General features: G+C 38.9%; 1 long non-coding RNA gene across 1 annotated transcript in view; it reads left to right on the top strand.

The window, feature by feature from the left end:
* Positions 1 to 18,379, top strand: part of LOC113621502 (uncharacterized) — a 265,397-nt gene that overhangs the window by 220,715 nt on the left and 26,303 nt on the right. The window contains exon 4 of the long non-coding RNA XR_003433194.1: positions 16,866 to 16,971. This is a non-coding gene — a long non-coding RNA (uncharacterized LOC113621502). The remainder of the gene's footprint in view (positions 1 to 16,865; positions 16,972 to 18,379) is intronic.

The raw sequence follows: 18,379 nt of genomic DNA, 5'->3' as shown, positions 1-18,379 counted from the left end.
GGGTGGGTCTAATATAAAAACATGAACCCTTAAAAAGCAGAGAGTTTTATGTGGCTGGTATCAGAAGAAGTCAGAAAGATTACAAGTATGAGAAAGATTCCATGACCTACTACTGGCTTCAGGGGGCCATATGATGAAAAATGTGGATGGTTTCTAGAAGCTGAGTACAGCTTGAGCTAACAGCTAGCAAGTGATGGGGACTTTAGTCCTACAATCGGAAATAATTGAATTCTGCTCATAACAGGAATGAGCTTGAAAGAAGTCCCTGAGCTGCAGATGAGAACACAGCTGGCTCATATCTTAATTTCAGCTTGAGCAAAGGACTCAGCCATACAGTACCAGATATCTACCCTATGGAGCTGTGAGATAATGAATAGGTGTTGTGTTAAGCTGCTAACCATGATGGGCTTTTTTTCAACAGTAGAAAACTAATATAAAATCCAAGGGTGGAAATAGTTTGAACTGCAGATTTACAGTCACATGTGGGTTCATCCTGAGCATTATTTCTTACATGCTGGGTGACTTCAGGCTTAATTTCAGATATTTATTTCCTCATCGGTAAAAGGGATAGAATAATACCCACCTGACTCCTGGGACTGTTACTACAATTAAATGAGATACAGCTTATAAATACAATGCCCAGCTTATAAATACAATAACATAAATGTTATTTCCCACTCTGAAGTAAGATTGACCAGGGCAATCCATTCAGAAGAGATAGAAAAAGCCTATGTTAGATATTATGATTTGTAGGAATTAGAACTGTATACATCTTTGGAAGGGGAGGAAGAGAGAGCTCAGAAGAGTAACATTTAAGTATTATACAGGGTAGTGAAGCACATGATTCTCCTGACAGTTTGGAGCCAGAATAGAGCCCAAGAGTTCTAGGGTCAATGCTAAGACTTAGTGACTCAAAGCCAGGAGCCATAGAGTCCCACACATTCTGGTCTAGATGGGACTGAAAAATCTATAGACCGGCACTGGTGCCAACATATGTCCCCAGGAAAAAGTCTTTCAATTCATTTATTTATTCATTCATTCATTCACCAAATATTAATTGAGCACTTGTATACATGGTAATCGTACAGTGTACTGAGTTACAGCAGTGAACAAAACATGAAAATTTCTGCCCTCTTGGACTTTATTTTAGTAGGGAGATGCAGGCAATAGACAAGATGGTTTGTCAGATGGTGATAAGCACTGAGGAAAAAAAATAAGTCCAAAAAGGAGGGTAAGAAATGTAAGAAAAGAGGCCCCCCTCAGACCACAGTTTTAAGTAGGGTAGTGAATGTATGTCTCACAAAGGAGGGACCATGAAGCAAAGATCCAGTCAATGAGGCAGATGAATATCTGGGGAAACCACACTCAAAGAAGAGGAAGCCTGGCTTAACAAGCTCTCCATGATCTGGCTCCAACTAAGCAAAACAATAGCATCAGGATAGCTCTTTTCACAGTGGCCAGACAACATTTACCAATCCAGTCAAGAAGGTGTTTAAACAACAATATTTGACTCCCAGAGTTTGAATAGAGCCCAGCAAGATGTCTGATAAGGTCTCAAAAGCACATTTAGCTAAATATCTCCATTACTGGGTGTTATTTAAACCCTTGCTATGTGGCAGGCAGTGTCATTAGTGCTGAGAACAACTCCTCGGTGAATAAGTAGATAGGGTCTCCTATCCTTAAGGAGTTGACTTTCCGTAGAGAGTAGAGGAGACACATTAAACACAATTGACAACCTCATTATAAATTGTGATGAAGGATGGACCTTCAGGATGGTGGAAGAGGAAGACGTGGAGATCACCTTCCTCCCCACAAATACATCAAAAATACATCTACATGCGCAACAACTCCTACAGAACACCTACTGAATGCTGGCGGAAGACCTCAGACTTCCCAACAGGCAAGAAACTCCATACATACCTGGCCATGTGGCTGACAGGGTCTTGGTATTCCGGCCGGGTGTCAGGCCTGAGCCTCTGAGGTGGGAGAGCCAAGTTCAGGACATTGGACCAAGAAAGACCTCCCAGCCCCATGTAATATCAATCAGTGAGAGCTCTCCCAGAGATCTCTGTCTCAATGCTAAGACCCAGCTCCACTCAACAACTAGCAAGCTCCAGTGCTGGACACCCCATGCCAAACAACTATCAAGACAGGAACACAGCTGCACCAATTGGCAGAGAAGCTGCCTAAAATCATAATAATTTCACAGTCACCCCAAAACACACCACCAGACGTGGTCCTGCCCACCAGAAAGACAAGATCCAGCCTCATCCACCAGAACACAGGCACTAGTCCCCTCCACCAGGAAGTCTACACAACCCACTACTGAACCAACCTTACCCACTAGGGGCAGACACCAAAAGCAATGGGAATTACAAAGCTGCAGCCTGCGAAAAGGAGACCCCAAACACAGTAAGTTAAGCAAAATGAGAAGACAGAGAAATATGCAGCAGATGAAGGAGCAAGGTAAAAACCTACCAGAACAAACAAATGAAGAGGAAATAGTCTATCTGAAAAAGAATTCAGTAATGATAGTAAAGATGATCCAAATCTTCAAAATGGAATAGAGAAAATACAAGAAACATTTACAAGGATCTAGAAGAACTAAAGAGCAAACAAATAATGATGAAAAACACAATAAATGAAATTAAAAATTCTCTAGAAGGAATCAACAGCCGAATAACTGAGGCAGAAGAATGGATAAGTGACCAGGAAGATAAAATAATGGAAATAACTACCACAGAGCAGAATGAAAAGGATTGAGGACAGTCTCAGAGACTCGGGGACAACAGTAAATGCAACAATGTTTGAATTATAGAATAAGAGAAAAAGAAAGGGCCTAAGAAAATATTTGAGGAGATTATAGTTGAAAACTTCCCTAATATGGGAAAGGAAATAGTCAAGTCCAGGAAGCACAGAGAGTCCCATACAGGGTAAATCCAAGGAGAAACGCACCAAGACACATATTAATCAAACTGTCAAAAATTAAATACAGATTGGTTCAAGAAGGTAGAGTAGAAGGACAAGTTCTCACTCCCTCCTGCAAGAACACAGGAATCACAACTAACTCCTGAACAAACATTGACAGGAAGACACTGGAACTCACCAAAAGAGATAACCAACATCCAAAGACAAAGGAGAAGCCACAATGAGATGGTAGGAGAGGCGCAATCACAATAAAATCAAATCCCATAACTGCTGAGTGTGACTCACAAACTGGAGAACACTATTACCACAGAAGTCCACCCACTGGAGTGAAGGTTCTGAGCCTCACGTCAGGCTTCCCAAACTGGGGGACTGGCAACAGGAGGAGGAAATCCAAGAGAATCAGACTTTGAAGCCTAGTGAGATTTGATTGCAGGACTTCGACAGGACTGGGGGAAACAGAGACTCCACTCTTGGAGGGCACACACAAAATAGTGTGTGCATGAGGACCCAGGGGAAGGAGCAGTGACCCCATAGGAGACTAAACCAGACCTACCTGCTAGTGTTGGAGGGTCTCCTGCAGAGGCGGGGGGTGGCTCTGTCTCACTGTGAGAACAAGGACACTAGCAGCAGAAGTCCTGGGAAGTACTCCTTGGCGTGAGCCCTTCCAGAGTCAGCCATTAGACCCTCCAAAGAGCCTGGGTAGGCTCCAGTGTTGGGTTGCCTCAGACCAAACAAGAACAGGGAGGGAACCCAGCCCCACCCATCATCAGTCAAGTGAAATAAAGTTTTACTTAGCTCTGCCCACCAGAGCAACAGCCAGCTCTACCAACCACCAGTCCATCCCATCAGGAAACTTGCACATGCCTCGTAAATAGCTTCATCCACCAGAGGGCAGACAGCAGAAGCAAGAAGAGCTAGAGTCCTGCAGCCTGTGGAACAAAAAACACATTCACAGAAAGATAGACAAGATGAAAGGCAGAGGGCTATATACCAGATGAAGGAACAAGATAAAACCCCAGAAAAACAACTAAATTAAGTGGAGATAGGAAATCTTCCAGAAAAATAATAAAAAAAATAATGATAGTGAAGATGATCCAGAACCTTGGAAAAAGAATGCAGGCAAAGATTGAGAAGATGCAAGAAATGTTTAGCAAAGACCTAGAAGAATTAAAGAACAAACAAACAGAGATGAACAATACAATAACTGAAATGAAAACTACACTAGAGGAATCAATACCAGAATAACTGAGGCAGAAGAACAGATAAGTGACCTGGAAGACAGAATGGTGGAATTCACTGCTGCAGAACAGAATAAAGAAAAAAGAATGAAAACAAATGAAGACAGCCTAAGAGACCTCTGGGACAACATTAAACACAAAAACATTTGCATTATTGTGACCCCAGAAGGAGAAGAGAGAGAGGAAGGACCTGAGAAAATATTTGAAGAGATACAGTCGAAAATTTCCCTAACATGGGAAAGGAAATAGCCACCCAAGTCCAGGGAGTGCAGACAGTCCCATACAGGATAAACCCAAGGAGAAACATGCTGAGACACATAGGAAAAAAATTGACAAAATTAAAAACAAAGAAAAATTATTGAAAGCAGCAAGGGAAAAATGACAAATAACACACAAGGGAACTCCCATAAGGTTAACAGTTGATTTCTCAGCAGAAACGCTACAAGCCAGAAGTGAGTGGCATGATATACTTAAAGTGATGAAAGGGAAGAACCTACAATCAAGATTACTCTACCTGGCAAGGATATCATTCAGATTCGATGGAGAAATCAAAAGCTTTACAGAAAGCAAAAGCTAAGAGAATTCAGCACCACCAAACCAGCTGTACAACAAATGCTAAAGGAATTTCTGTAAGTGGGAGACACAAGAGAAGAAAGGGACCTACAAAAACAAACCCAAACCTATTAAGAAAATGGTCATAGGAACATATATATCGATAATTACCTTAAACATGAATGGTTTAAATGCTGCAACCAAAAGACACAGGCTCGCTGAATGGATACAAAAACAAGACTCATATATATGCTGTCTACAAGAGACCCACTTCAGACCTAAGCACACATACAGACTGAAAGTGAGGGCATGGAAAAAGATATTCCATGCAAACGGAAATCAAAAGAAAGCTGGAGTAGCAATGCTCATATCAGATAAAATAGACTTTAAAATAAAGAATGTTAGAAGAGACAAGGAAGGACACTACATAATGATCAAGGGATCTATCCAAGAAGAAGATATAACAATTATAAATATATATGCACACAACATAGGAGCACCTCAGTACATAAGGCAACTGCTAACAGCTAGAAAAGAGGAAATTGACAGTAATAGTGGGGGACTTTAACACCTCACTTACACCAATGGACAGATCATCCAAAATTAAAATAAATAAGGAAACAGAGGCTTTAAATGACACAATAGGCCAGATAGGTTTAATTGACATTTATAGGACATTCCATTCCAAAACAGCAGATTACACTTTCTTCTCAAGTGCACACAGAACATTCTCCAGGATAGATCACATCTTGGGTCACAAATCAAGCCACAGTAAATTTAATAAAATTGAAATCACATCAAGCATGTTTTCTGACCACAACACTATGAGATTAGAAATGAATTATGGGGGAAAAAATGTAAAAAACACAAAAACATGGAGGCTAAACAATACGTTACTAAATAAGCAAGAGATAACTGAAGAAATCAGAGGAAATCAAAAAAAAAAATACCTGGAGACAAATGACAATGAAAACACGAAGATTCAAAACTTATGGGATGCAGCAAAAGCAGTTCTCAGAGGGAAGTTTATAGCTATATAAGCCTTCCTCAAGAAACAAGAAAAGTCTCAAATAAATAATCTCAAATAAACAATCTAACCCTACCGGAACCCTACAGGAACCCTAAAGGAACTAGAGAAAGAAGAACAAACAAAACCCAAAGCTAACAGAAGGAAAGAAATCATAAAAATCAGAGCAGAAATAAATGAAACAGAAACAAAACAATAGCAAAGATTAATAAAACTAAAAGCTGGTTCTTTGAGAAGATAAACAAAATTGATAAACCATTAGCCAGACTCATCAAGAAAAAGAGGGAGAGGACTCAAATCAAAAAATTAGAAATGAAAAACGAGAAGTTACAACAGACATGGCAGAAATACAAAGCATCCTAAGAGACTACTACAAGCAACTCTATGCCAATAAACTGGACAATGTGGAAGAAATGGACAAATTCTTAGAAAGGTATAACCTTCCAAGACTGAACCAGGAAGAAATAGTAAATATGAACAGACCAATCACAAGTAATGAAATCGAAACTGCGATTAAAAATCTTCCAACAAACAAAAGTCCATGACCAGATGGCTTCAAAGGTGAATTCTATCAAATATTTAGAGAAGAGCTACACCCATCCTTCTCAAACTCTTCCAAAAACTTGCAGAGGAAGGAAATCTCCCAAACTCAGTCTGTGAGGCCACCATCACCCTGATACCAAAACTAGACAAAGAATCTACAAAAAAGAAAATTAAGGACCAGTATCACTGACGAATATAGATGCAAAACTCCTCAACAAAACACTAGAAAACAGAATCCAACAACATATTAGAAGGATCATACTCCATGATCAAGTGGGATTTCTCCCAGGGATGCAAGGATTCTTCAGCATATGCAAATCAATCAGTGTGATACACCATATTCACAAATTGAAGTAGAAAAATCATATGATCATCTCAATAGATGCAGAAAAAGCTTTTGACAAAATTCAACACTGATTTATGATAAAAACTCTCCAGAAAGTGGGCATAGAGGGAACCTACCTCAACATAATAAAGGCCATATATGACAAACCCACAGCAAAAACATCATTCTCAATGGTGAAAAACTGAAAGCATTTCCTCTAAAATCAGGAATAAGACAAGGATGTCCACTCTCACCACTATTATTCAACATAGTTTTGGAAGTCCTAGCCATGGCAAGAAGAAAAAGAAGAAGAAAAAGAAAGAAAAGGAATCCAAATTGGAAAAGAAGAAGTAAAACTGTCATTGTTCGTAGATGACATGATACTCTACATAGAGAATCCTAAAGATGCCACCAGAAATCTACTAGAGCTAATCAATGAATTTTTTAAAGTTGCAGGATACAAAATTAATGCACAGAAATCTCTTACATTCCTATATATTAATGATGAAAAATCTGAAAGAGAAATTAAGGAAACACTCCCATTTACCATTGCAACAAAAAGAATAAAATACCTAGGAATAAACGAACCTAGGTTGACAAAGGACCTGTATACAGAAAACTATAAGACACTGATGAAAGAAATTAAAGATGATACAACCAGATAGAGAGATATAACATGTTCTTGGATTGGAAGAATCAACATTGTGAAAATGACTATACTACCCAAAGCAATCTACAGATTCAGTACAATCTCTATCAAAACACCAATGGTATTTTTTACAAAACTAGAACAAAAAATCTTAAAATTTGTATGGAGACACAAAAGACCCTGTATATCCAAAGCAGTCTTGCAGGACAAAAACGGAGGTGGAGGAATCAGACTCCGTGACCTCAGACTATACAACAAAGCTACAGTCATGAAGACAATATGGTACTGGCACAAAAACAGAAACATAGATCAATGGAACAAGATAGAAAGCCCAGAGATAAACCCAGGTACATATGGTCACCTTATCTTTGATAGAGGAGGCAGGAATATACAGTGGAGAAAAGACAGCCTCTTCAATAAGTGGTGCTGGGAAGACTGGACAGGTACATGTAAAAGTATGAAATTAGAACACTCCCTAACACCATACACAAAAATAAACTCAAAATGGATTAAAGACCTAAATGTAAGGCCAGACACTATCAAACTCTTAGAGGAAAACATAGGAAGAACACACTTTGACATTAATCACAGCAAGATCTTTTTGATCCACCTCCTAGAGCAATGGAAATAAAAACAGAAGTAAACAAATGGGACCTAATGAAACTTCAAAGCTTTTGCACAGCAAAGGAAACCATAAACCAAATGAAAAGACGACCCTCTGAATAGGAGAAAGTATTTGCAAATGAATCAATGGACAAAGGATTGATCTCCAAAATATATAAACAGCTCATGCAGCTCAATATTCCAAAAACAAACAACCCAATCCAAAAATGGGCAGAAGACCTAAATAGACATTTCTTCAAAGAAGACATACAGATGGCCATGAAGCACATGAATCGCTGCTCAGCATCACTAATTATCAGAGAAATGCAAATCAAAACTACAATGAGGTATCACCTTACACCAGTGAGAATGGGCATCATCAGAAAATCTACAAACAACAAATGCTGGAGAGGGTGTGGAGAAAAGGGAACCCTCTTGCACTGTTGGTGGGAATGTAAATTGATAAGCCACTATGGAGAACAGTATGGGGGTTCCTTAAAAAACTACAAATAGAACTACCACATGACCTAGCAATCCCACTACTGGGCATATACCCAGAGAAAACCATAATTCAAAAAGACACATGCACCCTAATGTTCATTGCAGCACTATTTACGATAGCCAGGTCATGGAAGGAACCTAAATGCCCATCGACAGACGACTGGATAAAGATGATGTGATAATATATACAATGGAATATTACTCAGCCATAAAAAGCAACGAAATTGGGTCATTTGTAGAGACATGGATGGATCTAGAGACTGTCATACAGAGTGAAGTAAGTCAGAAAGAGAAAAACAAATATCGTATATTAATGCATATATGTGGAACCTAGGAAACTGGTACAGAGGAACCAGTTTTCAGAGCAGAAATTGAGACACAGATGTAGAGAACAAACATATGGACACCAAGGGGGGAAGCGGCGGGGGGTGGGGGTGGGGGTGTGATGAATTGGGAGATTGGGATTGACATGTATACACTGATGTGTATGAAATGGATGACTAAGAAGAACCTGCTGTATAAAAAAATAAATAAAATTCAAAAATTCAAAACAAAGATAAAAGAATGTATTTATGTATCCCATACAAAAGTATACTATATAAAGAAGATCAATGATTCTCCTGAAAAAGTGCCAGGGAAAACAGCTTATTTTGAATAAAATATTTTCTTCCATTAAAAAAAAAAAAGAAAGAAAAGAGTCATGTACCACAATGTTCACTGCAGCTCTATTTACAGTAAGCAGGGCATGGAAGCAACCTAAGTGTCCATTGAGACATGAACAGGTAGAGAAGATGTGGCACATATAACAACGGAGTATTACTCAGCCATAAAAAGAAACAAAATTGAGTTATTTGTAGTAAGGTGGATGCACCTAGAATCTGTCATACACGGTGAAGTAAGTCAGAAACAGAAAAACAAATACCATATGCTAACACATATATGTGGAATCTAAAAAAATATGGTTCTGAATAACCTAGGGGCCAGAAAGGAATAAAGACTCAGATGTAGAGAATGGATTAAGGACACGGAGAGGGGGAAGGTTAAGCTGGGATGAAATGAGAGAGTGGCATTGACATGTATACATTACCAAATGTAAAATAGCTAGTGGGAAGCAGCTGCATAGCACAGGGAGATCAGCTCGGTGCTTTGTGACCCATTAGAGGGGTGGGATAGGGAGGGTGGGAGGGAGATGCAAGAGTGAGGGTTTATGGGGATATAAGTATACATATAGCTGATTCACTTTGTTATACAGCAGATATGTAAAAGAGTATATATATAAATATATATATGTATAACTGACTCACTTTGCTGTACAGCAGAAACTAACACAACAATGTAAAGCAATTATACTCCAATAAAGATATTTTTTAAAAATTGTGATGAAAAAAGGAAACAAGGAAGAGCATGAGGTAGAGACTTGAATGGTGAAGAGCTTGTTAATGTAGAGTAAAAGAAGAGGGACTTGGAGAAGATGAAATTGAAACTGATTCACCAGTGTGGGAGTGGAGCTGGCAGCTTGTGCAAAGGTGTGAGGCCTAGGGCACTTGGGAAAAGAGTGGAGTTACTGCGACTGTCTTCAACACTTGACAGATAGATTTGGGTGCATCTAAAATGATCTCCAAGAAGCACTATTCAACAATAGTCAAAAGGTAGGAACATCCAAATGTTCATCAGCTGATGAATGGGTAAACAAAATGTGGACTATCTATACAATGGAGCATTATTCAGCCATATAAAGGAATGAAGTACTAATTCATGGTATATTGTGGGTTAATGTGGAAAACATGATGCTAAATGAAAGATGTCAGCTATTAAATACCACAAATTGTATGATTCTATTTTTTTTATTAAATTTTTTTTGAGTATAGTTGCTTTACAATGTTATTTTAGTTTCTGCTGTACACTAAAGTGAATCAGTTATATATATATATACTCTTTTTTAGATTCCCTTCCCATTTAGTTCACCACAGAGCACTGAGTAGAGTTCTCTGAGTTTATAGTAGGTTCTCATTTGTTATATATTTTACAAATAGTATCAATAGTGTATATATGTAAATCCAAATCTCCCAATTCCTCCCACCCTCACCCCCTTTCCCCCTTGGTATCCCTATATTCATGCTGTACGTCTGTGTCTCTATTTCTGCTTTGCAAATAAGATCATCTATACCATTTTCTAGATTCCACATATGCATGTTAATATATATTTGTTTCTCTGTTTCTGACATACTTCACTCTATGACAGTCTCTAGGTCCATCCATGTCTCTACAAATGACCCAATTTCATTCCTTTATATGACTGAGTAATATACCATTGTATATATGTACCACATCTTCTTTATCCATTCCTCTGTTGATGGACATTTAGGTTGCTTCCATGTTCTGTCTATTGTAAATAGTGCTGCAATAAACATTGGGGTGCATGTGTCTTTTTGAACTATGGTTTTCTCTGGGTACATGCCCAGTAGTGGGATTGCTGGGTCATATGGTACGTCTATTTTTAGTTTTTTAGGGAAACTCCATACTGTTTTCCATAAGGGCTGTATCAATTTACACTTCTACCAACAGTGCAAGAGGGTCTCCATTTCTCCACACCCTCTCCAGCACTTCTTGTTTGTAGATTTCTTCTTTTGTGTAGATTATGCCTATTGTATTTTATTTTTAACAATTCTTTTAACATCTTTATTGGAGTATAATTGCCTTACAATGGTGTGTTAGTTTCTGCTTTATAACACAGTGAATCTATACATTAAAGTATATCCCCATATCTCCTCCCCCTTGCATCTCCCTCCCACTTTCCCTATGCCACCCCTCTAGGTGGTCACAGAGCACCGAGCTGACCTCTCTGTGGTATGTGGCTGCTTCCCATTAGCTATCTATTTTACATTTGGCAGTGTATATATGTCTTTGCTACTCTCTCACTTCATCCCAGCTTACCCTTTCCCCTCCCTATGTCCCCAAGTCCATTCTCTATGTCTGTATCTTTATTCCTGTCCTGCCCCTAGGTTCTTCAGAACCTTTTTTTTGTTTTTAAGATTCCATATATATGTGTTAGCATATGGTATTTGTTTTTCTCATTCTGAATTACTTCTGTATGTCAGACTCTACGTCCATCCACCTCACTACAAATAACTCAGTTTTGTTTCTTTTTATGGCTGAGTAGTATTCCATTGTATATATGGGCCACATCTTCTTTATCTGTTCATCTGTCAGTGGACATTTAGGTTTCTTCAACGTCCTGGCTATTGTAAATAGAGCTGCAATTAACATCATGGTACATGACACTTTTTGAATTATGGTTTTGTCAGGGTATATGCCCAGTAGTGGGATTGCTGGGTCATATGGTTGTTCTATTTGTAGTTGTTTTTTTGTTTTTGTTTTTGTTTTGTGGTACGCGGGTCTCTCACTGTTGTAGCCTCTCCCATTGTGCAGCACAGGCTCCGCACGCGCAGGCTCAGCGGCCATGGCTTACAGACCCAGCCGCTCCATGGCATGTGGGATCTTCCTGGACCGGGGCACGAACCCATGTCCCCTGCATTGTCAGGCAGACTCTCAACCACTGTGCCATGAGGAAAGCCTCTATTTGTAGTTTTTTAAGGAAACTCCATACTGTTCTCCATAGTGGCTGTATCAATTTACATTCCCACCAACAGTGCATGAGGGTTCCCTTTTCTCCACACCCTTTCCAGCATTTATTGTTTGTAGATTTTCTTTTTTTTGTGTGTGTGGTACACAGGCCTCTCACTGTTGTGGCCTCTCCTTTTGTGGAGCACAGGCTCAGCGGCCATGGCTCACGGCCCCAGCGGCTTGTGGGATCTTCCCAGAGCGGGCCACGAACTCATGTCCCCTGCATCGGCAGGTGGACTCTCAACCACTGCACCACCAGGGAAGCCCTGTTTGTAGATTTTTTGATGATGGGTATTCTGATCAGTGTGAGGTGATACTTCATTGTAGTTTTGATTTGCATTACTCTAATGATTAGTGATGTTGAGCATCGTTTCATGTGTTTGTTGGCAATCTGTATATCTTCTTTGGAGAAATATCTATATAGGTCTTCTGCTATTTTTGGATTGCATTGTTTGCTCTTTTGATATTGAGCTGCATGAGATGCTTGTAAATTTTGGAGATTAAATGGAATATCATTTTCCATCCCCTCACTCTCAGTCGTATGTGTCCCTAGGTCTGAAGTGGGTCTCTTGTAGACAGCATATATACGGGTCTTGTTTTTGTATCTGTTCAGCCAGTCTATGTCTTTTGGTTGGAGCATTTAATCCATTTACATTTAAGGTAATTATTGATATGTATGTTCCTATTACTGTTTTCTTAATTGTTTTGGGTTTATTATTGTAGGTCTTTCTCTTTTCTTGTGTTTCCTGCATAAAGAAGTTCCTTTAGCATTTGTTGTAAAGCTGGTTTGGTGGTGCTGAATTGTCTTTCCTTCTGCTTGTCTATAAAGCTTTTAATTTCTCCGTCAAATCTGAATGAGATCCTTGCCTGGTAGAGTAATCTTGGTTGTAGGTTTTTCTCTTTCATCACTTTAAATATGTCCTGCCACTCCCTTCTGACTTGCAGAGTTTCTGCTGAAAGATCAGCTGTTAACCTTATGGGGATTCCCTTATGTTTTACTTGTTTTTCCCTTGCTGCTTTTAATATTTGTTCTTTGTATTTAATTTTTGATAGTTTGATTAATATGTGTCTTGGCCTGTTTCTCCTTGGATTTATCCTGTATGGGACTCTCTGTGCTTCCTGGACTTGATTAACTATTTCCTTTCCCATATTAGGGAAGTTTTCAGCTACAATCTCTTCAAATATTTTCACAGTCCCTTTCTTTTTCTCTTCTGCTTCTGGGACCCCTATAATTTGAATGTTGATGTGTTTATTATTATCCCAGAGGTCTCTGAGACTGTCCTCAATTCTTTTCATTCATTTTTTTTTATTCTGCTCTGCAGTAGTTATTTCCACTATTTTATCTTCCTGGTCACCTATCCGTTCTTCTGCCTCATTTATTCTGCTGTTGATTCCTTGTAGAGAATTTTAAATTTCATTTATTGTGTTGTTCATCATTGTTTGCTCTTTAGTTCTCCTAGATCCTTGTAAACGTTTCTTGTATATTCTCCATTCTATTTCGAGATTTTGGATCATCTTTACTGTCATTACTCTGAATTCTTTTTCAGGTAGACTGCCTATTTCTTCTTCATGTGTTTGGTCAGGTGGGTTTTTACCTTGCTCCTTCATCTGCTGTGTGTTTTTCTGTGTTCTCATTTTGCTTAAGTTACTGTGTTTGGGGATATCCTTTTTGCAGGTTGCAGGTTCATAGTTCCCGTTGTTTTTGTTGTCTGCCCCCAGTGGGTAAGGTTGGTTCAGGGGCTTGTGTAGGCTTTCTGGTGGAGGGGACTGGTGCCTGTGTTCTGGTGGATGAGGCTGGATCTTGTCTTTCTCGTGGGTGGGACTGTGTCTGGTGGTGTGTTTTGGGGTATCTATGACCTTATTATGATTTCATGCAGCCTCTCTGCTACTGGGTTGTGTTGTGTTGTTGTCTTGCTAGTTGTTTGGCATAGGGTGTCCAGCACTGTATGTTGCTGGTCCTTGAGTGGAACTAACTAGGTCTTAGCGTTGAGATGGAGATCTCTGGGAGAGCTTTCGCCATTTGATATTATGTGGAGGTAGGAGGTCTCTGGTGGACTAATGTCATGAACTCCGCTCTCCCACCTCAGAGGCACAGGCCTGGCAGCTGGCTGGAACACCCAGACTCTGTCAGCCACATGGCCAGGCCCAGACTTGCCTTTTGGGAAGTCTGAGGTCTCTGCCAGGGTCCAGTAGGTGTTCTATAGGAGTTGTTTCATATGTAGATGTATTTCTCATGTGTTTGTCGGGACGAAGGTGATCTCCACGTCTTACTCCTCCACCATCTTGAAGGTCTCTCCCCTGTTTGTATATTTTTTAATGATGGCCATTCTGACTGGTGTGAGGTGATACCTCATTGTTGTTTTGATTTGCATTTCTCCAATAATTAGTGATGTTGAGCATCTTTTCATGTGTTTTTTGGCTATCTGTATGTCTTCTTTGGAGAAATGTCTATTTAGGTCTTCTGTCCAATTTCTGATGTTGTTTGTTTTTTTGATATGGGGCTGCATGAGTTTCTTATACATTTTGCAGATTAATCCTTTGTCAGTTGCTACGTTTGCAAATATTTTCTCCCATTCTGAGGGTTGTCTTTTTGTCTTGTTTATGGTTTCCTTTGCTGTGCAAATGCTTTTAAATTTAATTAGGTCCCATTTGTTTACTTTTGTTGTATTTTCATTACTCTAGGCAGTCAAAAAAGATCCTGCTGTGATTTATGTCAAAGAGTGTTCTGCCTATGTTTTCCTCTAAGAATGTTATAGTATCTGACCTTACATTCAGGTCTTTAATCCATTTTGAGTTTATTTTTGTGTATGGTGTTAGGAACTGTTCTAATTTTATTCTTTTACATATAGCTGTCCAGTTTTCCCATCACCACTTATTGAAGAAACTGTCTTTTCTCCATTATATATTCTTGCCTCCTTTGTCATAGGTTAGGTAACCATATGTGCATGGGTTTTTCTCTGGGCTTTCTGTCCTGTTCCATTGATCTATATTTCTGTTTTTGTGCTGGTACCATACTGTCTTGATTACTGTAGCTTTGTAGTATAGTCTGAAGTCAGGGAGCCTGATTCCTCCAGCTCCGTTTTTCTTTCTCAATATTTCTTTTGCTATTTGGGGTCTTTTGTGTTTCCATACAAATTGTAAAATTTTCTGTTTTAGTTTTGTGAAAAATTGCTTTGGTAATTTGCTAGGGATTTTATTGAATCTGTAGATTGCTTTGGGTAGTATAGTCATTTTCACAATATTGATTCTTCCAGTCCAAGAACATGGTGTATTTTTTCATCTGTTTGTGTCGTCTTTCATTCCTTTCATTAGCATCTTATAGTTTTTGGTGTAAAGGTCTTTTGCCTCCGTATGTAGGTTTCTTATGTAAAACCTTCAGAATAGGAAAATCTGTAGAGGCAGAGAGGAGGTTATTAGTTGCAAGGAGCTGGGGGAAGGGGGAAATAGGAAGTGACTACTAACAGATATGTGGTTTCCATTTATGATTAAGAAAAATTATGGAACTAGATAGTGGTAATGGTTGTACAACATTGTGAATGTACTTAATGCCGCTGAACTGTACACTTCAAATTGTTGAAATGGTAAGTTTTATGTTATTTATATTTTACCTCAATAAAAATGTAGTAAAGAAATGATATCAAAGGCATATCTGTCTGTAACAACTCTAACTTTCCAGTTTACCAGACTTCTTACACTTCAGTTCACATGCTTGGAAAGCAGGCAATGGATAGCAGAAGTGGGTGGACCATATTTTCTGTCCCTCTCAAACCACTTCCTCTCTCTTGCCCCTTTGAAACTACAAAAAAATTGCATGATTTCCCTCCTTCTCTCTTGAAAAACATGTGTACAGGGAAAAACTGTACCACCTTACAGTTTCACCATAAATAGTGAATGCCAGAGGCAATAATATATCATATAGCAGCTGTTTATGCTTCATATCATCTGTGGGCTCTCAGAAGCCTCTCCCAGGTCTTACTGGTTTTGTTGTTATTGAACTGTGTTCTTTTTCAGAATGTGTGCTTCTAATCATAACTTTAAGGTCAACATCATTTCTGACTGGTAGCATAAAAGTTTAACAAGTATGACTAAACCATGCCTGGCTTCCTAGTTTTATTTTCCAGTATGTATCAGAAAGCATACTAGCAGGAGATCAAATGCTCAGGGTGAGCTTCATGGTAGATGTTGTAGAGGTAAAGACCCTACATCTTCTTCCAAGAAGCTAGAACAGGAGCAGGCAAAAATATTAACCCTTTAGTGAATGGACAGTGATATCTCATTGATTCATAGGTTCTAGGGCACCTTCTTATGCACTAGCATGGGGCTATAGAGAAAGCACAGGCTTTGGAGTCAGACAGCTGTTTTAAAATCCCAGGTCATCCATTCAGCTAACTGTTGGATAATGGACAAACAACTAAATTTCACTGAGCTACAATTTTCTCATCCATTAAATGGGATGGTTGTTAAAAGAAGTAAGAAGTATATATCAAAAGCAGCTAGCACAACATAATATCTCATAGGAAACACTCAATAAATGGAATATTGATTACTCAATAAAAATATTAATATTGGCCAGTCCAATAACCAGAAACTGCTTTTCAGGGAAGAAAGTAAGCAATTGTTTGAAGTGGTGATTCACTAATGTAGAGAAGACAAAGACCAGCTTTAGCCAAACTCAATTTCCTTAATAGATATAGGCCTATTCTGATTGTCTTGTGTGAGTTTTGGAAAATTGTGTCTTTCAAATGACTGGTCTATTTCATCTCGGTTATCACATTTGTGGTCATCAAATTGTCCATAGTATTACTCCTTAACCTTTTAATGTCCATAGGATATGTAGTAGTGTCCCCTCTTTCAGGATGGAATGTTCATTTACAGATTGAAGAAGATTAAGAGAGAATGAATATTTGGAGGGAAGATCATCAAATCCCCAGTTTTGGGCTGGTTAAATCAGAGATAGGTATAAAACATCTAAATGGAGAAGGTGAGTAGCAGTTGAATACACAAGTTACAGTTTAGTATATCCTGTCAGCCTTTCAGTTTGAAGAAGAGGGAGGGATGAACTGTATCAAATACTGCTGGTGGAGCAACTAAAATATGGAGAAGTTTAATCTTTCAATTGAGCAGTCTTGGAATTTGCTGACAAGAACAGTTTCAATGGAGTTGTGGCTCAAAAACTTGATTAGGATGGATTCAAGACAAAGTGAGAGGAGAGGAATGGAGAGTGAGGAAAGTAAACTCTTCAGAGGAGTGAATTAGTTTGAATCCTCTGAGAAGCAGATTCCCAGATGAAATTAAATGTGCAAGGATTTTATTAGGAAACATACCTGTGTTAGAGAAAGTGGGGAGAGAGCTTAAAAAGATTGGGATAGTCCTTCAACTGCTTGTAAGTCTGACCTTCATGAGGGAGAAAGGGACTGAAGGTTGGATGGACACGTCATAGACTACCACGTGACTAAAGGACATTTCCATAAGGCTATCAGAGAGTTGTAGCCAAAGGCATCAGAGGAGTCTTATTTAGTGGACTCAACGTACCTGCTTTAGTGTTCCTGCTATACTTGGCCACTGACTAAGTCGCTTGTGCGAAACATGGCCTTGGTGCAAGTGTAGAGGTAGATTTTAGAGCATAGCAATTGGGTTCTTGGTCAGTTACACTCCCTGTAGTTGGAGGTCACCAGATGGATTCTCACAGCCACCGTAAGGATTTTTTTCTGTAAAAAGGGAGAGGGAAGTACATGGAGGAAAATATGTTCTCTTTATAAGATGGGAAAATTTACATGTCTGTGTGATTATGAAAATTTGTGACATAGGAAATAAGGTGGAGAAGTGCAGGAGCTATTCTTGAGTGGGTGACAGAAAGTGGGACTTGGTGTAAAAGTGGAGGGGTTGAAGTCCATAGGGTACATGAAGAGTTTATGCGTCATAAGAAAAGCTAAAGAAGAAACAGGTGAATATATTTTCTGATGTGAGCTTGTTAAAGTTATCTTCTGATTGCTTCTTTCTTCTGAGAGAAATAGTAAGCAAGGTCTAAGCTGAGAGGAAGTATGGGAGTAGGGGTCGTGGTTTGGGGAAAGAGAAAAAGGTGTAGAGTAGTTACATAAGAGAGTAGGAGGATGAGTGAAATTAGCATGAATACCAAGCAATCTTAAAGTTCTGCTTGAGTTTAATGGTCATGAATGTAAGATGAGACCAATCAGCAGGGTTTTGATTTTTCTCTGATCAGTTCTGCTGTGAGGATGTTGGAGAGTAGGTAGAGAATTTTATTTAACTGGGGTTGGCATTAAAAGTAAATTTTAAAATTTCCAATTTTATATTGTGTTTAATTATATTTTTGCGAGTAACTTTTCACTGCATTAGTTACATTATGGTCAGAGAGGATGGTCTGTATGATG

The sequence above is a fragment of the Aethalodelphis obliquidens genome, unplaced genomic scaffold (genome assembly GCF_003676395.1).
Source record: "Aethalodelphis obliquidens isolate GAN/ISIS:26980383/991018 unplaced genomic scaffold, ASM367639v1 scaffold9, whole genome shotgun sequence".
Lineage (NCBI taxonomy): Eukaryota > Metazoa > Chordata > Mammalia > Artiodactyla > Delphinidae > Aethalodelphis > Aethalodelphis obliquidens.
The sequence above is the reverse complement of the archived record's forward strand: the minus strand, read 5'-3'. Positions and strand labels throughout refer to the sequence as shown.